Source organism: Acinonyx jubatus, chromosome A3 (assembly GCF_027475565.1).
Source record: "Acinonyx jubatus isolate Ajub_Pintada_27869175 chromosome A3, VMU_Ajub_asm_v1.0, whole genome shotgun sequence".
NCBI classification, from domain to species: Eukaryota; Metazoa; Chordata; class Mammalia; order Carnivora; family Felidae; genus Acinonyx; species Acinonyx jubatus.
This window is the reverse complement of record NC_069388.1, coordinates 33,693,827-33,720,405: the sequence shown is the minus strand read 5'-3', so window position 1 is coordinate 33,720,405 and position 26,579 is coordinate 33,693,827. Positions and strand designations below refer to the sequence as shown.

Here is a 26,579-nt window from a genome sequence, read left to right as displayed (position 1 = left end):
CTCAGCTTTGTGGATGGAGCCTCACATTGGGGTCCATGCTGAGTGTGGAGACTGCTTGGGATTCTCTCTCTGTCTCTCTCTCTCTGTCTCCCTCATTGTCTCCCCCCACCGCCACCACCCCTGTTCCCAGCAAGTATGCTCTCTCTCTCTCTCAAAAAAAAAAAAAAAAGACAAACTGAAAAGGAAAGAAAAGAAAAGGAAAGAAAAGGGGCGCTTAGGTGGGTCAGTTGGTTGAGCATCTGACCCTTGGTTTCTGCTCAGATCATGATCCCAGGGTCGTGGGATCGAGCCTATAATCAGGCTCCATGCCAAGTACAGAGTCTGCTTAGGATTCTCTCTCTCTCCCCACCTTGGTGCCTCTCCCTAACTTGCATGCTCTCTTTCCCTCCCTCTCTCTCTCTCTCTCTCTCTCTCTCTCTCTCTCTCTCTCTCTCAAATAAATAAAGTGAAAAAAAAAAGAAAAAAGAAAAGAGAAACACAGATTTTATTAAGCTATGAATAAGTGACACACTAAAATACTTTTTTAAGCTATGGATGTTCATGAATACTCATATCACTATTGTGTTTTTTTAATTCTAAGCCTGCAAGTTTTCCCAATATTTAATATTTCTTCTTTCACAAAGAGGAAGAAATACTTAAGTAGATGCCAACTCCAACTCTGTAAAATCATTATTCACAGAAAAATTATTCACAGGAAAAAAATCATTATTCACAGAAAGCATCGACTTTCAGTGGCTTTCATTATCTATGAACTTAGGATCAAAGAACCAATTGAAATTATTTATTTGTTTAAGTGTCTACTAAATGACACTCAGTGTGTTATTGTCAAGGTGAGGGATAGAGAAGAATAGAGAAGGCACACGCATTTTAGTGGGGAAAAACCAACTTGTATATAAAAATAGTTCTCTCCAAAATGGTAATTAAGGGCTAATATAAATGAGCTAGTTTCTGATTAGTTTTGAGAAAATTAACTAAATGTACTAAATTAGGCATACAGTGAAGGAAGAACAAATATGAAATGTTTATTAAACATTTAGTTCGGTTAAACTAAATGTAACCATGGACTAGTAGTAAATAGGCTTCCTTATGCCCTACCTTATAAGTGCAGGACAAATAACACACAAATAATCATCTATAAATGAAAGATAAATGGACACAGGTCACACCCAAAGGCTATACTCCGTCCACACCAAAACTACCTAAAAATTGCAGGCAGATCCAAGAGCACCTATTCAAGGATAAATATCCCTTTCTTGTTACTCTACTTTGGAACAACTGTTCCCCTGAGCAGTTTCAGGACTGACGTTTTCCCCATGCTTCAAGTTTATTTCCTACCCTTTACATTCCTTGAAGTAGTACTTGTCAACCAACCTTGTGTTGATGTTTTCCTGTTCACTTTCTACTGCTGGATATGGGTTTAATCGCACTCTTGATTTTATCCTCTGCCCAGCTTGGACACAGGACAGGACCTTGGCTCACAACACACTCATGCACCAAGTCATGCTTATAGAATCTTTTGGTAGTGCTTGAATCTACTGGCTTCATAAGCCATGTCCTAATGTTGCCTCTTTGTATTTCTGAGCTTCCTTGAATTACTACCTAGAGGCTCTAGAGATAGGGAAGGCTGCTGGTCTACCCAATTTCTCCTCTATCCATGGCTACTCCGAAAACCCACTACTCAGAAAACCTCTAGAAACCAGTATCTAGATAGTTCACCACCACCATCATATGCTAGAGCTCAGCTCATGGGACACTTGTCCCCAGAAACCCCAGAACTGAGACATGACAGCAGGCAAGGTGCTTTGTGCCTATGGACTGGTATCTGCGGGACCTGTACTATTATTGGGTCTACTATTGTTTACTCCACCCACATTCAGCCGTAGCAGAGATGGGGAATAAAAGAATTGTGAACACATTAACACTATCTATATAGGTGCTAGGGATAAGAAAGTGTGTAATACCTGGCTGTGTTGTAAAAGAATCTATAGTCTAGTAAGATTTGTATATCTATAATGTTTCATATTAGTGGAAACCGAGATACAGCACCCAACCATTTCCTCCTAGAACTTTCCAGTGTCAGTTAATAGCTGTAGATTTTACAATATTTAAACTTATATAACATGGAAATTACTTCATGTAAGCTAGTGTTTTACAAATTCTTCAGAGTTTTAGAAATATTGTATCTTCTATGATACATTTTGCTGCTGTCTTATTACTGAGAATACATTTATCTATAATCTAAATATCTAAATTTTCTAAAAATCATAAAGAATGTTCATATACAAATGTAAAATTTGATGACGTATATCTATTCTATAATGATGTAATATCTTGTCAATTAGCATCCTAAAGTAGATAAGTTAAATAAGCAAGTGGAGTTGATAATAAAAACTAAAGATATTAAACAAATATGTGAATTTATTGGACATATCATTCTACACTGGTTTGAATATATGCACTTGTTAACACATTATTATTATTACCCCAAAATAGAGAATACTTGTTTAGATAGAAGTTATAAATCCTGTTTCCCACATTGAAGAGTTAATGACAACAGAAATTCCAAAAAACATTTAAAGAATTAGGCATGACTGCTAGACTGCAAAATTAGCTCTATAGTTTTATAGTGAAGATTTTACAAGTGTAATAAGATGAAGTTCATGAAACATCAGTACATAACATCCAAGCAAATTTGAGCATTTTTAATTTATGGTAAGAACTTGCTCAAATTAACATTTTACAATTTTTGGATCATTGCTAGCAGGAAGACATTTTTTTCCAGAATTAATATTTCATAAAACCTTTATGCTTCACATTTTGAACTCAGCAAAATTACCAGGAAACACCATAATCCATACCCTTGAAGAAACAATAATGAAAATTACAACTATTTAAGATACATTTATTTTCAGAACTACCTTCCTTAATAAGAATTTGAAAAACTGCTACAATTTTCCCAACATATGTAAAATTCTATGGCCAAAATTAAAAATGTAAGCTATAAAATAGCATTACATGTTTAAGAGCAAGATCTCATATTATTTGTTCATTGTCATCTTTGTGCCATTTATTTATTTTTTTTTGCCTTTGTTCAACCTGTGGCCTCTCAACAGAATGTCTCATATCTTACATCTGCTCAACTCAAGTTCCATTGGCTCTCTGAAGCCTCAAACTGACATCTTCCATCTCTAATTATTATTATTATTGTTATTATTATTATTATTGTTATTATTATTTGCTCAGACTATCTATGCCCCACTGTTAAGCCTTTACTTTATGCTTTTTCACTACTTCAGAACTTGATAATGTATTTGTGTATTATTTGTAAAGTAAATGCATGCACCTTCCACAAGTTTCTAGCAACTAACCCTTTATATGTGTCACCATTACCTTTAGCATAATGCTAGGCACAAAGGAATCGTCCATAAATGCTTGATTGCTTGCCCCTTCCCTTGAGTTTTAGAGCAGTGATAGGAATGCATCACTGCAAAGTAAGCACTACTGTCACTATGGTCCAGCAAGTCCAGACTGGAATTCTTGATTCAGTTCCTTCAGGTAAATGTCTACTCAGTAGACTTAAAGCTGGAAGCAAGTGGTAAAAGTTTCTGGAAAAAAGGCAAGGCATAATAAAGAGGAACCAAAGAAACTGCTGGTATGAAGCACTAGGGACCTAGAACTGGATTTTTTTCCTGTGTCTTCTCCCTGTTATTTTACACCTTCCCAGATACATTAGAGCCAGTCAACATACCAGGCTTTGCATGGGCTTGATATGTCTGTCTTCTTTTGGTTCTAATACCAGTCAAAGGCCCAAACTACTAGAGTGGAAGAGAGGTGTTTAATACAATTAAGTTGCTATGGCAACTATCTAGGTTTGCCTCCTACTTAACAGTGTCTTTTGAAATTTGAATGTGCATTGGAATGCTTGGGGATCTTTATAAACTGTAGACTTAGATTCAGTAGATCTGGATGGGACATGAGATGTCTAATAAGCTTAGACATCTAATCTCTAGACCAGCAGGTGCTGCTGATGCTGGTGGTCTAGAGATTGCTCATTAGATCCATGCCCAGAGGCTGGGATTTAGTTGGTCTTGGGTGGGCCCTGACCCTTTCTGCTCTTACATTCTGCTGAGTGATCTAGAAAACAGCCTGATTTCAGAAAAACTGAAAGGGATCATCATCTTACTGACAAAAATCCTTTTTTATACATCTAGTGTTGAGAAGTCCTTAATGGTAAGGAAATGTGATTGTGGAATCTTTGATCACTAGCCTATGTGTTGAGGCAGATGCCTGGTTTTCATCATTTCAGCTATTTGTTAATATATAATTTCCTCACTACTTGAATATCACACACACACACACACACACACACACACACACACACTCACACACAGAATACCTTCTTTTTTTTTTCAACGTTTATTTTTATTTTTTGGGACAGAGAGAGACAGAGCATGAACGGGGGAGGGGCAGAGAGAGAGGGAGACACAGAATCAGAAACAGGCTCCAGGCTCTGAGCCATCAGCCCAGAGCCTGACGCGGGGCTCGAACTCACGGACCGCAAGATCATGACCTGGCTGAAGTCGGACGCTCAACCGACTGCGCCACCCAGGCGCCCCACAGAATACCTTCTTAATGCAAAGTAGGATCAAATGGTCCAAGGCCTCTGTACTCAGAGTCCCCCAAGGATCTGTTATATCAGACTTACCTAGGAGCTTTTAAGAAATGCCAATTTTCAGTCCACACCCCAGTTCCACTGAATCAAAATTTATATTTTTAATAAGATTCTAAGGTGATTTGTGTGCTCATTAAAACTTCAGAAGCAATGCTCTAATGAAGAAATTCTCTTGTACATCTTCAAAAGATTCACACTAAGCCATTTGATGAAATGGACAATTTTAATATAGTGGCCAAAGCATTTAAGAAAATTAACATTAGTATCCAGCCAGAATAAATAATACAAAGGAATGCACTATTGGATTCTTTTTGTTTTGTTTCAGCAAGATAAAACTGAGGTTACACCAAAGAGCAAAATAGTAATTTTTCAAGGTGGTCAATGGCTTTGCTGTATGAGGGCCTGGGTCTTCAGGTTGAAGACCTGAATCAGGTTGACCCTTCTAAACAAGGAGTAAATGATTTGCTTGTGGTTTCTTTAGGAAAGAGGTGCAGAATTCATTATAACATGTTTATTTCTTCCCTTTTGTCCCTTCTACCATGACTTTATACCTTCCTTAAATCCTATAAGCTGCTCCACTAGGAATGTCTGCTCAGCAAACACTCTTGTTACAAAAGTAACCAATAATAGGGATGAGGCCCAAGATACAGCTTTTGACCCGTGTCAGAAATGACTGTAACTGCCTTAAAGTCGAAGTGTGCCCACAGACCAGCACCATATGTATCCCCTGGGATCTTGTTAGAAATGCAGAATCTTAGGCCCCACCTCAGACCTTTGAATCAGAACCTGTAGTTTATTAAGACCCCCAAGAGATTCGTATGCATCTTAACATTTGAGAAGCCGTGGTAAATGACATTGTCCCTTGAGAAGTATGGAGAAGTAGCCATATGCATGATGCTAAGTCATGGAATTATTCACATAGTGTACCACAGGTGGGAGACTTATTCTTAAAGAAAAAAACCATATATACTCTACCAGTCATCCCAGTGCTACTTAATTTTGTGTTACCAGATTCTACCTTACATTCAATTATCCTCTTAATTTTGTATATACTGCAAGCAAACTTTGCTGTTGAATAAGATGTTAATTATATTTTCTTAGATGCTGTACACCTACCTATATCATTCCATATGGATGGAAATACTTTATGTATGCCAGTATTCTCAGAAAATTAGAAACTGTGCAAGTATCTGGACTTTGTTTTTGTTTTTTCAAACAAGAGACAAGATTGAGAAGAAGCTGCATTTCTGTTCCAGATCTTTATTCCCAGCTGTGTGGATTGAACTCAATTGAGCTCCTCCATGACTCAGCTTTCTTGCTTGTAAGACTGGAACAGTCATACCACACTGTGTGGTTTGTTGCAAGTACATCTCTCTTGCTCTTCTTTATATCTTCACTAGCACAGGTAAGTCCCACAACATGGTTTTTGAACAAATGAACAAAATGCATGGAAAAAGCCCTATTTGGCACATTATAGCTACTGCATAAATATTTGTGCCTCTGTCTTAATGATTTAACATTTTCCATGTAGGATCTTTTGATTCCAAGTATATCATCCCATTTAAAATGCATATACTTAATGATTTATCCTTGTTAAATATACTGAAGAATATATAATGTATGTATATGTGTGTATATATGTGTATCATACGTATACTCTTCTGTATATACTGTAGAGTGATATATATATGTGCATATATATATATATATATAATCTTCTATATAGACTATATATATATAGTCTTTTTAATTAACTATATATAGTTACTAGATATCTATAGGCATTTGTTTTACTCACTACGTGTGTGCACCAAAGCAGTGGTGTACCAAGGGGAGATGAAGGTGGTCTGGCCCTGGGGAGAATAGTATTTTATCACTGGAATTATTTAAGTATTATGATAATAATATTATCGTATATGATAAAAAGTAGAGCAATTTTGGCCATACTTATTTTTTTTTAATTTTTAATGTTTATTTATTATTTTTGCAAGACAGAGTACAAGCAGGGGAGCAGAGAGAGATGGAGACACAGAATCCGAAGCAGGCTCCAGGCTCTGAGCTGTCAGCAAAAAGCCCGATGCAGGGCTCAAACTCACGAACTGTGAGATCATGACCTGAGCCGAAGTCCGACACCCAACTGACTGAGCCACCCAGGTGCCCCTGGTCACACTTATAGATGGTGCTTCAAGTTTTTTCTGGACAAGCCACCTCCTCGTTGCCTGAACCTGGGACCTCCCAACCTTCACTGATCGCCAAAGGCCCAGAAATGGCAAGTTTCAGTCCCCAGCCCAAATGCGGAGCCCAGTGACTATGAAGCATCATTTGTCTGGTGCTCCACATGAAAGAGAAGCTTCGAATAGGGAGGCTTGATGGTTCTATGGGCAGTCCCATAAGATGGCCAACAGCAGTGCTGTGCAAGTATGGTTCCTTCCATCCCCACAATGCCCTGCCCATCCCCTACACTCTCCCTCTCAGTCACTTTTGCTGGTCTATAAATTTGTCAAGCATGCTCCTCACCAAGGGCCTTTGCCCTTGCTGTTCCCACCAATTGTAATCTTCTTCCTGCAAATTTCCACACGATCTTCTCTCTCATTTCCTAAGGTCTCTGCTTAAATGTCACATTCTCAGACCACCTTTTCCATGACATGCCACTACCCCATCCTTCTCTAGCACTCCACCCAGCTTTGCCTTTCTACATGGCATTTAACTCTACCTGGCATTAGATTATATCTTTATTTGCTTATTATCTATGAGAAGAGGAATTTTATTTCATTCATGGCTATAACTCCAGCACCTAAGTCACCACCGGGCACACAGCAGGTACTCAGTATTTAAAAAATAAATAACTAAAAGACCATCTCTAAGTGGTCAACTAAAGACCACCTCTTTGGCCCTTGGGATTGAGAATGAGTGAAGGCAGTAATGATAGCCCTGCCTCATCTATAGTGCAGTCCCGGAGAGACCGATGGGAATCAAGACCACAGCAGAACCTTTAATTCACAAGTTCTCCTAGAGGCATCAGTGGTGCTCTGGAGCACAAGATCATTACTTGTTTTTAAAAATAACCCGCCATGTTTCCATTTGAGAAGAAAGTCACGACATGTGCAAATGAGATTAAAGTTCTACACCAGGTTTATGTACTGCTGCTGGCTCAAAGAATCAGGCTGCTGAGTGTCCAGCCTCTTTTTGGAGAATAATGACATCATGCCTTTAACTCATCTGAATCATATTTTCACCCACTGAGCAGTTCAGACAAAACCAATTACATGATGTCATTTTCTATTTCAAAGGGAAGCTGAGATGCGTGGATGGTATTTACTTCCCATTAGCATGCTAGAGCTATGGCAGGCAGCTTGATCTTTGTGCTAATGGTACCTGTTGAAATGATAACTAACAAGGCTGGGCTGTCAAAATCTATTTCCTAGCTATGTGTGATGCTTACTCAGTCACACATTGTAAGGAGATATAAATAAGAACAGATTATTTGTTTTGTAAATGAAGAACAGATCTTTGGCTCAATAAAATTTCCCTTCCAGGAATGCCCAAAATATCTTTGAACTAATTTGAAGTGAAGTTATTAAGGAAATTACTTAAAATGTGGATACATTAATTATTAGTCTGGGATTTAAATGCATAATTAATGTGCATATGCCATTTTGTTTCCTTTGGAGATAACCAACTCTATTCCCTCACTCAAGTTAATTTCAACATCATAAGTATAAAAAGGCAACTATCTGGAGACAGTTGTAACAGAGATAGTTGCATATTCAAAAAACTCGTTGCCTTTTTTAGGCGTGTGGTTGGACTCCATGTCCCAGAGGTAAGATGTGGTTATGTGACTGACTTCTCACCAGCGGAGTAAGAGCTAAAGTGTATATTTATGAAAACCTTCCACTGGTGAACCTCCACGCTCTTTCCCTGTTGGCTTGCTGCAGCCTAGTCGGGTAAACTAGAAGGAATTATTTTAAGATGATGGGCCTACAAAGTGGAAGGATTCTAGGATGTGAATCATGACTTGAAGAACAGTCCGCCATAAGGAGCATTTTATAAACAACAAAACAAACCTCGATAGTGTTAAGGTACTGAGATTTGGGAGCTTACCGTTTACAGCTTCTAGCACCAGGGAGGATGATGGCTTCATCCTGGACCCTCTCTTACATCATATCTTTATTTATTAAAATAATTTGCTTAACATCTATTTATTTTTGAGACAGAGAGAGACAGAGTACCAGCAGGAGGAGGGGCAGAGAGAGAGACACACACACACAGAATCCAAAGTAGGCTCCAGGCTCTGAACTGTGAGCACAGAGGCCGACAGGGGGCTCAAACTTACAGACTGTGAGATCATGACCTACCCGAAGTCGGACGCTCAATCAACTGAGCCACCCAGGCACCCCTTACATCATGTCTTTATAATCTAGAACTTTGATCCATCATTCTTCAATTATCCAAAATATTTGAGTGATCACTATAAGATCTCAAGGATAAAGGGAATTTTATGTTCCAGAGAGAGACATTTTTAAATTTTTTTTAAATGTTTATTTAATTTTGAGAGAGAGAGAGAGAGAGAGAGAGAGAGAGAGTATGTGTGGGAGGGGACAGAAAGAGAGGGAGACATAGAATCTGAAGCGGGCTCCAGGCTCTGAGCTGTCAGCACAGAGCCTGATGAGGGGCTTGAACTCACAAACTTAGAGATCATGAGCTGAACTGAAGTTGGATACCTGACTGAGCCACTCAGGTGCCCCAGAGAGAATCATTTTTGAGGTAAAGGTATATCTGGGGTTCAGACTAAGTGTTATTACATCAGTTTGACTGGTTTTATCACATCACTTTAACTGTTATACCAGGGGTAGGCTTATGCATCATCATCTGACTCATTTTAACAATCAAACTAAGTAATCACATTCACTGGTGCCATGGTCCAAAACAATAAATAAGTAAATAAAATGAATAATGAAATACATAAATAAAATAAGTAAAATGAAATAAAATAACAAAGAAAGAAAGTTCTTTTGAGTTATATGTAGTGATTTAATTTGGCCGCAAATAAATTCCACAAAGATTTGCAAATAGTAATATCTTCACAATCAAGTTATCTACTGTTAATTTTCCCTTGAAATAAAAGTTCAACTACTTTACCAAAATAAAGCAAAAAATAAGAGCTAAATTTTGTAACGAACACCTTGTTCATATCCTTAGGGAACAAGTGTTTAAATGATCAGTTTTGCATTTATTATGAACATGTCTATCCTCAACCTGAAGCAATGGGAACTGACAAAAGCTATTTTCTGCGGTTCTGGAGAGGGCAGTAAGAGAGCCAAGAACAACTAAAGTCTCAATTCTTATTTCCACAAATAGCTCCATTCCCTAGAAATTTATCAGAAAACATCACATTTACCAAAATACTACGTAAATGAGAAGATTCCCCAGAATTAAAATGGCTGCATTGAAGAAGTTCTTGTTCTAATTTAACAGAGATGGAGAAACCAGCTGGAACACAGCCTATAAATGCAGGCTTTCCAAACTCGCACCTTCAAGAGGGGCCTGTGTTAAATTTAGAGCTCTTTGAAATAACATAATAAAGCAAGGTAGCAAAATCCAATTCACCAAGGAAGGGGGTCATTAGGGGCTCTAGTGAAAAATAAGCACATCAGCTAGCTGAGAGGAATCACAAACTGTCTCAAATCTTCACAGGTTTTTCCCTGTTTTTGTTTAATTAATATTAATTTTCATTTGGTAAAATGTCAGGCTCCTTCCAATGTTATTTCTGACTATGTAACAGGCAACTTATTAATTGCTGCTTCTCCATCAGCCCTCCATCTCTGTCCTACTGCCACTAGAGAGCTCTCTATGGCAATGCTCTTTCTTTTAGGGAAATTAATGTTTTTAAAGCAATGCTTCCCAAGTGTGCTCTGTAGAACACGATTCTCAAGAGTATTGGGGAAAGAAATAGGGTTTCATATTCATGCCTGGCCCCCCTCTGGAACACTTACAATGTTCATTTACCTATTAAGGGCTCAAGGAAGCCCTTTAGTTAAGACACTGCATTCCATTTGTTGAGTGTAAAGTTTCCCAGACTTGTTAAGTCATACAGAAAGTCTTTTGGTATATCACCTATTAATATTCAATGGAACAGTTTGGGAAATGTTGATATTAAGTATGGCCCAAAAGATATGAATTAATTGCTATATGAAAACCAATACGTAGGTTGCATATGATTGATATCTTCTTAACTAATGATGGGGTTCAGGACACCCTACCCTAAAGTATTACACCTTGGCATTGAACATATTCAACTGAAGGAGTTTGAGAAAACAAGAAACAGAAAGGTCATTCTGACCTTCCCCTTGTTCATCTCCCCTGAAGCAGGTCATAAAACTCTCATGGAAGAAATGTCCTCCCTATACTTGAAGGAAAGGAACATCCTTATGTCTGAAGACAAAGGGATGCTCAAAGGAACTGCAAAAAACAGGACTTGCCAATTTTCCCCATTTATTACATTTACCAGGTACTCCTTGACTTCTTATATTTCTCCAACTATCCACTCATCAACAAATTAAGCATAAAAATACTCAGGCTTAACTGTTTCTTTGAGCGTTCATTTTCTTATGAAGGCTTGTGTCATATAAAACTTACATTAAATAAATGTGTATGTTTTTCTCCTGTTAATCTGTCTCTGTCACCCAAATTTTCAGGTCTGGCAGGAAGCCCTAAGAGGGTAGAAAAACACTTTTTCCTCCCCTACACTAGTAAACCAAACTTTAACCTATTATACTCAGTGAAACTTGGTTATCATATTTGTAAATATTCCATACTATTTCATTCCTATTCCTTCAAGCCTTCCTTTTTTATCTCATTGTGGCCATTTCAGTAATTACTCACTTTAACCAATAGGAAAGGGTTAATAAAACAAACCTACAAAAATGTGACTCAATTTTTACAACTCAATTATAAAAACACAAATAACTGAGTTTAATAAATGAATAAAGGATCTGAATAAACGTTTCTCTAGGGGAGATATACAAATGGCCAATAAGCACATGGAAAGATGCTTAACATCACTAAGATTAGGTAAATGCTAATCCAAGCCACAAGGAGATACCACTTCACACCCACTGTAATGGCTATAAACAAAAAGACAAATAATGACAAATGTTGACAGGGATTTGGAGAAATTGGAATTGTCATATGCTGCTGGTAGGAAGGCAAAACTGTATGATTCTTTAGGAAAATAGTCCAGAAAGTCCTTACAGCTAAAACATAGAGATACTGGGAACTCACTTCTTGGCCTATGCCTAAGACAAATGAAATGGGAGAGAGGCAGCGAAGGATTGGCCTTTGGAAATGCTTGAGAACTGCTTAATTCAGTCACCAGATTAGGAAGTCGAACAAATCCTGCATGGGGTACTGAAAAAGAAATCCATACCTGAAGACATTGCAGTGAAACCGCAGAACACCAAAGACAATGTGGAAATATCAAAAGCGGCCAGAGGAAAACAACTTAAAAGGAAGAACAATTGAACTGAGAGCTGACTTGTCAACAGCAACTGGGAGCACCAAACTGCAGGATACTGTTGCTAGTGTGCCAAGAAGCACCAACTGTCAACCCAGAACTAAAACCGGGTGAATCTTTCACTATAAAAGAAGGCCATTTTCACTCAGAGAAAACATGGGAAGTGTTAAACAACAGATCCTCACTAAAGGAAATCCTATAGAATGCACTACAGGCAGAAGGAATGAATTTAAATTATTAACAATAAAAATGAATTTAAAAATTTAAAGTATTAAGAATATCTACTCTGTGTGGTTAAGAAAGATATAATTAAATACTGCACAATAATAGCTGAAGCTTAAATGCTTATCATATTTCTACTATTCAAGAGAAGTGTTATCGATTTTGATTAAATAAAAATTAAGCATCCATGTTAAAATCTCTGGGGCTATCCAAGACTTAGAAAAAAAGACTACAATATGTAAGTTCAAATTAGTTCAACAGGGAAAAAAGAAAAACACTAAACTTGGAAAAACTGAGACACATATAGAGCAACGAAGCATGAATGAGTGTAGCTAATTAAACCAACATTAATAAATTTCAAGTAATGTTATCGAATGAATAATCAAATTTCACAAGAATGTATATAACATTATTCCACTTACATTCATCGATTCTTGTCTAAATCTCAAACACGTAAAATTTAACACTATATTTTTAGAGCTGTTATTACGTGGTATGATTATAAAGAGAAGGGTGGGGGAGAATAAGAACAAAATTCAGAAGAGTGGTTACTTTGGTGGGGAAGAAAAGGAAGAGATCAGGATGGGGTACACAGAGGATTTCTAAAGTAGGGCAAGCTGGTGGTAGTTATATGCAGAATCATTTTGTCATTCTTTGTATCTTTTGTAAACATTATAAACACTTTAGCATATATTCAATCCACAATGAAAAGCACGTGCATACACACCAGATACCACACACACATGCACACACACACACACTAGTATGCTGCTCTATGCCAGGTCAGATTGCTGTTGTAACAATGCATCTATTTGTGGAAACCTCACTTTAAGGAGACAAATGAGCATGATCTGAAAAAAATCATCAGGATTGCGAGGTGCCTAGAAATCAGAGAGCACAAGAAATAAATGGATGAATTACAATGGTTCATCAGAGAGTGGAGAAGTTAAAGAGCTTCAAGATAATGGCCTTCAAATCTCTGGGTGCCTTTTACAGGGCCAACTGGTTACATGGATTGAGGGGAAAAGTTACGATGAAATATGGAAATTTATGGAGACGGACAGACTCAGGTTCATTAAAGGGAATACATTTTTGCCCTGTTTCTGAGACATAGCCCAAAGATTAAATCTGATGACTCAGAAGGGGGTGAAATCTTTGCACAAGGACACATTTAAGCTTGCTAGGAAGATTCTGGTATGAGATAAGTTTCAAAGCATAATCCTCAGATATTGTAAGAACTTCCATTTGGCTCACTTTACATTTCATGGAAACATCTCTCTTACTTTAAGGAGATCATGTTTTCAAAGGCTGTCCAGGACCTTTTTATTTTTTTACATTTTTGATTATGTTTTACATTAATATGGTCATTTTTTTTTTTACAAAATATGTCTACATTGACCCTAATTCTCTGGTTTCTTCTTCAATTGTGACAGTCTTAGCTATAGATGTTTGGCTCAAGTAACAGAAAACCTGACTAACAGTACAAATGGGTGGTTTTTGTTTTGTTTTGTTTTTTGTTTTTTTCCTTCATAACATGTCTGCAGATATGTAGGGCTGTTATGGCTGTTAAGATTTGGGGCTCCTTATGTCTTTATGCTCTGATATTTTCATCCTGAGGATTTTGTCTCGATGATCACAGGATGGTTACCACACTTCCAATTCTCATTTATTCAAGGTTAGAATAACACAGAAAGGCTTCTCTTCCTTTGCCTTTTACTTATGAAAGGAGGTTCTCCCTTGTTGTTTTCTGCTTATTGGCCAGCCTTAGATCACATGGTCTATTGCCCAGGGTGATTAGGAAAATCAAGTATTTTGCATCCAAACCTTACTGTGGATGCAGGTGAGTGAGACAGCGTGCTGTAGAGGAGACAAGAGAATCAGTCTAAACTCTAGTCGGTTTCCCTGCCCTAGGAACTACTCCTAATTAACACAGCTTTGATTCAGTCTCAAGAAATTGTTAACAGTTAACATATCACGTTGGCTTTTACATTTATCCATATTGGTTGATTTACTTTTAAATGTAATCTAGAAAGAGGTAAAATGTCTATAAAGAAACATTGATGAATGCAAACAAGAAGGTGAATTCACAGCGATATCAAGTTTTAAACAAAATGTTTTAAGTCATTTAATAAAGTCTATGGAGTTTGTTTAAGATTACATAAAAGCAGGCAACTGTATTACAAGCTATAAACACTTTAACCAAGAAACATAAAATCAATTTGTCTTCTTTCAGAAATGCCTTGATTTGTCTTAATCAATCATTCTTAAATCATTCTGGTGAAGTTCCCAGTTCAACCCATTTATAAATCATGATTGTACAAAGGTCACTGGATGGCTGCTCCATGCCATCACCAGTAAAAAGAGGACTATCAATATTTTCAGAACTCAACATATCAGCAAACATTAAAAGAGATTAAAGCTTTACTTAGTTTCCATGGCAACCCACTGAGTTTATACCAGTGACATGTTTAGAATAGTGCTCTGCATACATACTTGCTAAACGTTAGCTATTATGATTTTTCTTAAGTCCATGAAGCTGGCAATGCTTGTGATTAATATACATACATATGTAAAGAAGATATTTTAAAAAAGCAAAAAAGCTCCCCCAAAGCAAATCTGCTCAAGAAAAACAAAAAGAAAACGTGTCTTCTATTTGTCTTATCACTGCAAACAAGGGGAAAATTAGGTATTTAGCAAATTAGAATGGGTTATTTTCAGGATGGCGCAAATTATTCAGTTCCAATCACACGCAGCAAAACATATATGACACATTTTTATGAAGGAATTAAATCAAATAATACAAAATCCCAAACAAAAAATATGTTTACTTCCACATACAATAAAATGCAATGCAGTGAAATAACAGAAACTTGCTAAAGTTCTCCTCCTTGACCATCAAAACTGTTTTCTCCATACGAGGAAAGATACAAAACTGCACATGGTTTTGTGTTATTATTTAACCACTCAACTAGACTACAATTGTGTCCACATAAGGTATCTTTCTATATTTTTCTGCCCCAAATATAAATATTTCAGAGGGAAAGAACACACAATAACATTACAACAAAAATTAGCATTCACAGAGCAGATATCACTTGAAAAAAATGGTTTGGCAAAATTTTACGTGCATGATGCAGCAACCCTGTGTGGTAGGTATTACCATAATCATGATGGCTATTTGAGATGACAAAATTGATACTTAGAGTAAATGACTTGTCAGAAATTATCCTGTAATTGGTGGAGGCAGAATTACCTACCTACCAAGTCTTATAGTTTTAAAGTCAAATATTTCTATTATATGAGAGCTCAGTGAATCTTCTCCCATACCTGTAGACTAGATTTCTTAATAGAAATGCCACTTACTAGATATATATAATGTTCTTGGCCCTATGAAAAATTCTGGAAGTCCAGAGATAAGTACAAAGAAGCCCTCGACCTTGAAATCACGCTTCTTGAAAATGGGGGAAAGCCAATAAACTATAAAGACCTTATATTAACTCTTCTGGCACAGTCAAATAAGCTATTTAAACTTAAATAAATTAATATTCAATGACACTTAATTTCAATTCCTCATTTATACTAGCCACATTTCAAGTGCTCAATAGCCACATGCAGTAAGTGGCCAATGCTTTGGATGGGACAGATAAGAAACACTTCCACCATTGCAGATAGTTCTATCAGAGAGCACTGTTCTAGAGCCTTGATACTCAATGTGTGCTTTCAGCATCATCTTCATCTCTGGGGAGCTAGTTAGAAATGAAGACTCAGCCACCAACCTAGACCTAGTATATCAAACCAATGACAAGAGCTCCCAGTGATCCATATGCACACTGAAATCTTAAATGGCGTGCTATAGAGAAAAGCTTCAAGAGCTTTCCCAAAATACTCAAAATCACTAAAATACGTGGGCTGGTGAGTGGGTGAAGGCAACACTATGGAACATTTAGCAGAATATAGGGAATTTTATATTCAGAAAAAAATAACTATTTTTAAGTCAATATAGCCACTAATGAAGATAAGGTCAATAATGCAGATAATCACCATCAAATATGGATGATCTGTATGGCAGGCATAACATAGAGAGGGACTTTACATGTTAAAGTATATACTTCTTTTGGACACAGAATGCTGAACAGTGATTAGTGCTCATAATACATTCACTTTGTGTTGTGATAAATGTTTGGAAAGAGGGAGTATTTCCAGTGAAACTTAAACAGGCAGTATAATCTATAAGAGGAGTTTACAAAGCTCTGAGTGGGGTGTACTTGAGGCAGGTTCACTGAGAATCAGCAAGCCTTTGCTCATATATCTGAAAATGATATTCTAAACCATGTATAAGAGGATGACTTCCCAGCTCTTAGACAAATGCCAGGAAAGTAGTTCTGGAGTCCTTTTGATTGATATTGGATGATGTCAATATGTAACCGTAGCCAAGAAGTCTAGAAAAACGCTATGAATTACCAAGAAGGATTCATGAAAGTACCAGAAAACAGAACTCATGCGGTTAATATCTCTGTCACAGCCTAATTCCAATCTTAAGTTTGGTAGAATCATTTCTACCATTTTCTAATTAACAAAGAAGAACAACAAGTTCTCAGATCTGCACAAATAAATCTTTTCCATTCAAAGGGACCAAACAAAGTAGTTCAGGAATACAAAACACTAGTTTACAAACCATTTCAGAGCTTAAACATGCTGCCAAAATTGGCATAACACAAGCACACATTCAGCTCTCACTTATTGACATTCATAATTTTGGGGGAAGATATTACACAATAACTTGATTACATTTCTTCCACTAGTTCTGGGGAAACCTACTGGGGAACATGCCCTCATTTATCATTCCCAGATAATTTCTAGAAATCTTGATGGCTGTGCCATGCAAGGTGGCAATTTGTGAAATGACCTTAAATACAGTGGGGAAATGAAGAATGCTGTGGCCTCCACGACTGATCATGGCATGCAATGGTTTCAATGATCTGAGGTCACGTGAGGTTGCTGGAACAACCCTACTAGATAATTTACATGGTCACATTTGTTCATGAGTGTCACAACCATCACATTAAAAATGTTGGTTTAAACAACATCATGTGCCTTTTTTATATTAAATATATTTGATTATCATCCTTTAATAATATTTGAAGACCTACACTAGTGAAGGCTTCATCATTACCTAAATAAAGTCCATACATACAACTCAAGAGGCTATTGTAACAACAGTGAAGGCAGCAACAACACATTGCTGCCCCTAGTCTGGGTCTCAGGCACCAAGTTATAAAAAAAAATCACAAGAGTAATTAAGCATTCAACATACATAATTAACTTATATATTGATTCTCTAGGAACTATATTAATCCCTTTCCAAACAATATGATTGAAGGAAAAAAGATTATTTCTGTGCAGATGCACATTCAGATCCAATACAAGCACTATGCATATGCATATGCATAAAGACAAAATTAACTTGCTTAGCCAAAACTTTCCCTCGGAGATGAGTAGACAGATTTTCATGATTTAGCTACATAACTGTCATAAATGCTTTTTGGTTCATATTGTAGCCCATTGTCTTTCTACAAAGATGGATATGAATAAATACCACCATCATCTCCTCCTTCCAAACCAATCACATTCTTCAACAACCAGCTTTTAAGCTGTCTAATGTGATCAATGTAGCCTTATGGGTCCGTGTAAAATCATGACAAGCAATTCACATTTTATTCTACATTGGCTTTTAATTCTATTGAAATAGAATCTAAACATTTCATAGAGTAGACACCATGTTATTAGAATATTTGGTAGAGTGTCAAGCTACCAAACAACGTTGGCACATTATTTCATTAGTACATTCATCTGCATGAGCTCCTTTCTGGAGTGAATGATGTGTTATTATTACTGTTTTTTAAGTGGGAAAAGTTAGCTTTGAAAGTCAGCTTCCTTACCTGTAAAGGAAGAGCTTACATAAGAATCCTCAAATGTTTTTCATCCCAGGCATGTATAAGGTAAACAGGCCAAATTGAATATGTAATAGAAATAGACTGTGGAAGATGAAGGAACACACGATCCCAAGTTCCTGTGTCAGCTAAGGATGGTGTCATAGCACAGTGTTCAGGGTAAAGGCTTGGGAAATTTCTCTGGGCAAGGAAATCTGCTTTGTCTTGAAGTCAGCACTTTGAGACCTGTGTGGAAGCTCCCTTTTCCATACAATGGGAAAGAAACATATAATTTGTTGAAAGATAAAGAAGTTGGGACATTAGAATTTTATCATAAATAGAAGAGGAAGGAATGAACATTTACTAAGACGAAATGTTTATTTACTCCTTCAACAAATATTGATTGGTCATGAGAAACTGAATATGGAAATGGACCATGGCCAAACCATATGTGACAAGAGAACTCTGACCACAACCCCTGCACTAACCAGCCAGAAACCAAACCACAACCTCTCCAGCAACCAGACCAGGAAACAAAATGATAACCTCTGCAGCAATCAGCCCCAAATAGTCATAAGTTGATTCCCCCACCCCCTTCCAACTCAGAACCAACAGAGAAAGCTAAATATGCTTTTCAAATCAATCACATCAGATAACCATTCCAACTTAATTCCAGTTTCCCCATGTCAACAACCTCCAATCAGAGCAAACCTGAAATTTTCCCTTCATTTTATTATAAATTCTATTCCTTTGCCTGCCTTTGAGTCTCTGCCAAATGTAAATGATGGTAGCTGACTCTTTTGTAAGCTATAAATAGCCTCTACTTATTCTCATTTGTGTGGTCTTCATTTATTTCCATGAGCATATATTTAAAAAAAAATACTTTATAAATTGATCCAGTTAGAGGATGGAGAGGAAGATTTCACAAAGAGGAAAGGCACTGAGAATTATGCACAGGATGGCACGTGGTAGATGCATATGAGTGTGCTGGAGGGCAGGGTGTGTGTGTGTGTGTGTGTGTGTGTGTGTGTGTGCGCGCGCGCGCGCGTGCATGTGCGCACACGTGCACATGGGTGTACACGTGTATTTACTTGGGATTGTAAGCATGAGATCAATTTGAATAAAGAGGCCAAGAAGATCACAAAGAGCATTAAATGACAGACTTAGAAGTCTATAAATTTATCTTCCAGTGATGGGCAACAATGGAAAATTTTAAATAGAGGAGTAATAGAATTTAACTTGGATTCCTGAAATGTTACTCTAGCAGCATGATGGAAGATAGATGGATGGTAGGAAATTCATGTGGTGAGTCTAGTTAGGAAACCATTACTCCAGTCACATTAGCTATTTTCCCATGTGTGAATCAACACACCTGTAAAAAACTTTTTGGAGGGCAGATCATTCTGTAAGCCACTGCATAAAGGCATCAAGAGCTCCTTTTTTTTTAATTAAAAATTTTTTTTGGCCCTCATGTGCCTAAAGACACACATCAAAATCTTACTACCTAGCAAATAAGTCATAACATACTAAGTTTCATGAGACAAATTCATAATATGTTCCTCTTGGCCACTTATAAACCAAATCTTTGATGCTCTCCGCATCAATCACATAAGAGATCAGAGTCATTGATTAAACCCTAACACATGTTCCTATAATTTACTGTGTGGCTTTGATTTTGATGTAAAAAGCTTTGATTTTGCTGTACACATCATTCTGATTACTGCCCCTGCTTGATTACAGTTCTTGAACACAGATGGGAATTAATACTCAGCACAAAAATGAGAGTCTATGAAGGAAGCAGGAAATCTGCATAAGTGTCCATTTGTGTGACAGTGGTGACTGAGCAGCTCTGAAAGGAGGCGGTTGGGTAGCAGCTACTTCCCTCACTGCCTTCACCCCAACCACATACCCGCAGAGCCACAGAACCACAGGACTAAGAATCACGGTCTTAGAGAACGTCCACCAAAGTGTAGTAAGAGGTAGATGTAGTGCGCTCACAAATAGAACGATAATACTTATAGTATAATCATTACCAAGTGGTACATAAGATATTAGCCATTGTATGTCTTATCTCATTTAATCATACAGGCAATAGCCTACTAGAGGTTTCCACTTGACTGTTTAGTAGGCTTCCTGATAGAATTTTTGAGTTCCATTCCCCAGGATTCACCCATTGATTCACCTATTCATTCATTCATTCATTCATTCATGCATATGTGCAACAAATATTTGTTGATCACCTGTTATGTGCCAGACAGTATTTTAAGCACAATGAACCAAAAAACAGTGAACAAAACAGACAAAAATACATGATCTCATAAACTGTCCATTCTAGAAGACAATAAGTAAAACTGGTAGGCAATTTATATTATATGCTAAATGGGGATAAGTGCTATAGAGAAAAGTACAGTGTGAAGGGAAATGGAAGAGGCAGTGTGGTTTTAAGTAGGCTAGCCAGGGAAAGCCTGGATGCGAAGGTGACATCTGAGTAAACACATGGAGGAGGGGTAAGTGAGCTGTGCCAGATCTGGAGAATGGTGTTACAGACGCGAGAAGAATAGCAATCTCCAAAAAACACCATCATTCACCCAGCTGCTCAGTCCCATGACCTGTGAGTCATCCCAACTTCTGCCCACTTCACTTCCAATCCATCACCAAATTCTGTCAGCTCCATCTCCAAAATTGATCCCAACCACTTCCCACCATCCCTCCGGACCCACTCATCTCTACTCTAGAGTCAATTTTCAACATAGCAGCAAGATTGATCTTTTAGAAATATGTCACATCATTTCACTTCTTAAAGCATATCTTCCAAAGACATCCATCACCTTTGGTATCAAATCCTGACTTCTTATCCTGCAGAAGGTGTCCTGGATTCTGACTCTTCTCTACCTGATTTCCCAGCTCTCTCGTCCATCACTTCTTTGCTGCCTCCCTGTGTCAAGGTCATTTCAGCCTCAGAACCCATAGTAGTCTGCTTGGGCTGCCATAATTCAATCCCATAGGCTGAGCAGCTTAAACAAATAATCTTCTTTTCTCACAGTTCCGGAGGCTGGAAGTCCAAGATCAAGATGCCATCAGGGTTGGTTTCTGGTGAGACCTTTTTTCCCAACAAATAGATGTTTGTTTCCTCACTATATCCTCATATGGCCTTTCCTTTGTGTATGTGCGAGAGAGAGAGAGAGAGAGAGACAGAGAGAGACAGAGAGGCAGAGAGAGAGATCTGCCTTTTTATAAGGACATAAATCCATTGGATTAGAGTCCCACTCTTCTGACCTTATTTAACATTAATCTCCTCCCTAAAGGCTTATCCCCAAACACAGTACCGTTGAAGGTTAAGGGCTTCAATACATGTACTTGGGAAGGGGGCACAATTCAGTCTATAAAAGAGCCTTTGCACTTGCTGGGTTTGCTGCCTAAAATGCTCTTCTTTCAGATTTCTGCATGTTTTGCCCCTTCACTTCATGCAGGTATGAGGCCTTCCTTGACCACCCCTTACAATATAGCTACTCTCATTCTCTTTCTCTATCTTTCTCCCTTTATCCTTTGTTATTCTTCTTCCTGCCTCCAATCCTGATAATACATTATGCAGTCAATTACCTGTTTTCTTTTCTGAATCCCAGGAGGCAGGGACTTTGTTCTCTGTTGTATCCCCAGGACCCAGAATAGTAACTTGTATATAGCAAGTGTTCATATTTGTTGAACGGAAACTCTCAGGGCAGTTCTACCAAGTAGGTACTACTTGCCCCACCATACAGATGAGAAGTTAATTTGACTTGGCTTCCTCAATTACAGCCAGGATTTATACAACTCTGTTAACCTCCAAAGTGAACATATGCTCCATATATTATCACCTCTGTTCCTCACAACAGCCCCGTGAGGTGGCTACAGGAGCTAATGCTATTGTTCAGTTTCCATCAGAACATACAGGGCACTATGCTGGCTTTGTAAAGGAAACACTGGGACTCAGAGACAGAGGGATTCCTGCCCAAGGCCTAGAGGTGAAGGCTAATGCAGGAAGCAGCACCCTAGGAAGACTGCTGTGCCAGAAACGGGGTTACCATTTTCAGTTGGATTATCACACTCGTATCTGTTACTTGCACTGCATAAAAATTTGTCAAATGTTTTAATCAGATATAAGCCTCCTCTATAGTTTAGCAGCAAGGTGATGCACTCTAGTGTGAAGACATCTACTAGTTGGTGTTTGTTCTGACACCACAGTCATTTCACAAGACTTTTGTTAACTGTCCAAGGTAGCATTAGCTTCCAGGAACCAGTTCTTATTTTTAGCCCGATTTTATTCAGATGGTCATATGCCATGAATGGAGAATGGTAGACTCCCTCAAATAAAATCCTACAGCTAGGTTAGTTGTTGGTACAAAGTGTGGAATTTCTGGTGGATACTCTACTAAAAACAGAGTCATTAAGAAAGATCCTGCTTTCCATTAGGCAAAGGAAAAAAAAGGTATACCACTCTGGTACTCTGCCTGAAGTATGAAGAAAAGTCACGCAGGTATCTGAGGAGCAGAGACTAAAGACAGCAGAGATGAAAAAAAAAACAGTAGTACATTGGAAGAGTTCTGATGTGACAGCTGGATGCAAGTCTCTAAGTCCAGAATTGTACTGTTTTCACATGTAACACACCACCTAAGAATGGTCCCAACTAATGGATACTTCTACCTGTCCTTATTTTCAGAGAATGACGAGAAATTGAAAGAAAAATGAATGTGATGACTTTGTTCATTGCATTCAATAAAACTCTTCCCCAAATCGATGTGGCTGCTTTAATTCATTAGAGCTAAATATTAGGGTTGGAGTAGATGGAAAGAGATTTGGAGTGAAATTTTCAAAGGAATGAGAACATAATCATTTCATCTACAACCTCTGACTCATCTAAGACCACAAAGGAAATTAATAGCAGACACTTCCAAGAGTGGGATGGGAGGAAGGCTTAGAAAGATGATCTTGAAATATTCATGCAAAATCATTAGGTATTTTGAAGACTTCAAAGTCATGGTAATGTGTGGTGGAGCTTCTCTTTTATTTTATTGAATAATTGAATTCCAAAGAGCAAATTTCAATCTATTAACTTCCATTATACAATTAGAGATCTGATGCTAGAGAAATATTTCCCAATAAACTTAGGCTTTGTGATAGCCAACCCCCTGGTGCAACGGACATTGTAGTTCATTTCTGGGATTATGCTCATAACAAATATAGCAGTTACATATTCCTAGGGAGTGTCTTACTTTGGCTTCCTCTCAAAACAGCACCTTAGACAAAGACATGAGTGCAGGAAGTTTATTTGGGAGGTGATCCCAGAAGCAGAAAAGAGGAATGTGGACAACAAGATAAGGAAGGAAGAGTTACTAATAAAGGATACACAAATAAGTTTGTTAGTACTTTGCATTGAATGAGGGCTAACTCTTGCGAGGGGCATTCTGAGGAACCTTGTCTCAGAACTGTTCTTCCAGGAAATAACGAGGCCGTGTGTTTGCCCAGAACCCCCACCCCCCCATCATTCCATTGAGTTGAGGGCTGCCCCTTGAGGATGTTAACTCCCCTGTATTTTATGCTACACCTGCCCATGGAGTGTTCTTCCAGTTTCTCTCCCACATGAACTTGAAGCGAGGTTCTGGCAGCATGCACTGAACTGTCTATGACTAACACTATGAAATCTGGTGGGCCAAGGGGATGTCCTATGTGGTGAATCACTCATATATGCTTTAGGGAAGCAGGATGATATAGTTGCTGGGAGAGTATTTGTTAGTGTCACCTTCATGACATTACTTTAGATCCACAATCCTCAGTTTCCTCGTCCATAAAATGGTGAGAATAATAGAATCCATAATGCTTATAAAATGCCTGATAGAGAACCTGGCATATGATAAGCATTCAGTAAAAATAAATTGTTTTCATTTTCCTAAGTAAATATTTTTAAACATCTTTTTTATCGTTGGCAATGCTCACCGAACCAAAGAAATATATCCAATTTCTGTTAGTCTTTTCATTGAATTTTCATTTAAGAATATTCTTTTCCCCTTCTCACTTAGGTGGCATTTGGAATAGCCAACTGATGCATTGTGAGATGTCACAGGCACTGGCATTGCTGCGCTCAGGGAATCAGAAAATGCTAGGACTGGAAGGGGCCTCCAAGTTCGTCCCATTCAATCGGCTGGGCCATGCCTTTCGGCAGATTTTGTTTCAGCAATTTTATTTCTTAACTGGAAGCCACCTGTTGACCTCAAACAACTGAGACTCATTTGAGTGAGATGATTTCTTTACTTTGTTGCCACCACCACTCATACAGACAGTTAAAATCCAGACAAGGGAGGAAAGTGAAGTTTGAAAAGCTAACATCATCCCTCCAAAAAAGAGAAAAAAAAAAGTGGTCAGTAGAAAGTATGCTCATTTTTCAAAAATGAATAATCCCTGAGATATTACATTGACATTTTCTCCAAATTTGCTCAGAAATGGTAGACGTTGCTATTTCCATCCCAGTAGGAGCTCTGATGTCGGAACAAGTTTTTATAAGGCAGGGTTTTCACAGTCTTGGGCACACTATTTGTCTTCAGTGGCGCCCTAACACAGCAATTACTCTGCCAGCTCAGACTTCTTCCGCTGCCTTCTAAACATAACACATCCACAGATTTACTTAGAAGTATGTCAGCCACTTTTCCATACAAAGGCTCTGCTCCCACCAAACCATGGCATGTGCTGAGTATCTTTGAAAAGCTATAATTATCAACTACCAATGGTGCAATCAGAGGTAGGCACAAGACTGATGTGTGCTCAACGTTTCCAGAACCTACTCAATTAGGGTAAAAATACCTACCTGGCAGAGCCAAAAGAAAAACACAAATACTGTGAGGTTTCTTGCCCTGCACAATGCATTTTTCATTCTGGTCAAGAAAAGAAATCCCTTTTAAGGGAAATTTTGTCCAGTTAGTAAGCTCCTATCCCCAAAGCACAGTTTCTTAAAGACATCTGCAAAGCTGGTGACAGAAACCATTGTGTGCCACCTAAAATGTCTCTGGCAGGCAAAACTATCTGAATGGGGAAATATAGGTGGGATTGTCAATATCAACTTGGGACGACATGTCTCAGGGCTAGTGCCAAAGGGCTGATTTGAAAAAGGCCAACCATGAACACAAACAAAGGTTGCAGCCATTTTCCGGATATTCTGTCCAACATACACATAGAGTCCCAAAGGGGAATTAAAGGTCATTTTGTCACCTTTCCCTCTTCCTGCCCCTCCCCCACTCCAATACTCATTGCAGGAGTTCCTGCTAAATCATATACCACAAAACAATTATCTAACTTTTGTTGACAAATGACTTAAAAACACATTGCTCATTAGCTTGTTTCCTTGTTGGACATCTAGAAACTAGAAAGGTATTTCTGATATTGGGCCAAATTATATATCCCTATGATTTCCACTGAGAGTTTCCTTCTGACTTCCTAGGGCAATTCTCTTTTCTACTGGACAAGCTTTCACATTTTTAAAGACTACTCTCTTCTTCACACATCTTCTCTCCCACAAACTAAATTGTCCCCAGTTTCCTGGACTGTTACTCATGTAACTTGTTTTCCAGACCAGTCACACCCTAGTGAGTAGTATTCAAGGTATTGTTTGTACAGTATTTGAAATGTGCTGGGCATCCCTTTCTGTACATTCAGTGAATATCCACAAAGTCTCAGGAACCTCAGTTCAGAGAAGAGGAATATGAGGTATGTAGCTGGTCCAAATTTCGCAGCTAATAAGGAGCTGAGAGTCAAGTCCAGGCCACTAAAACTCAGCACTCAACACCCTGTGCTAGGAACCACTTGCCACACAGGTCTCTTGCTTGTTTACTTGTTCATGGTAGTGCCCCAAACTGGAAACATGGCTCTAGATGAGGTCTGATTGACACAGAGTATAGCTGGTCTTTGATCCTTTTAATGGTGTCTAAAATGTAATGGATATTTCTAAGTAGCCAAATCACAATGTTGCATCACACTAAACTTATGATTTTAAAAAATCACGCAGGGGGCGCGTGGGTGGCGCAGTCGGTTAAGCGTCCGACTTCAGCCAGGTCACGATCTCGCGGTCCGTGAGTTCGAGCCCCGCATCGGGCTCTGGGCTGATGGCTCAGAGCCTGGAGCCTGTTTCCGATTCTGTGACTGCCTCTCTCTCTGCCCCTCCCCCGTTCATGCTCTGTCTCTCTCTGTCCCAAAAATAAATAAAAACGTTGAAAAAAAA

General features: G+C 38.2%; 1 protein-coding gene and 1 long non-coding RNA gene across 4 annotated transcripts in view; both read right to left on the bottom strand.

Annotated features, from left to right (window-relative positions):
• The window catches only part of PLCB1 (phospholipase C beta 1), a 695,548-nt gene that overhangs the window by 376,766 nt on the left and 292,203 nt on the right, over positions 1-26,579 (bottom strand). The window lies entirely within an intron of this gene.
• Positions 332-23,244, bottom strand: LOC128311154 (uncharacterized). The gene is made up of 2 exons (XR_008289206.1): positions 4,626-23,244; positions 332-4,396 (listed from the first exon to the last, which is right to left on the bottom strand). It is a non-coding gene; the product is annotated as an uncharacterized LOC128311154 (long non-coding RNA).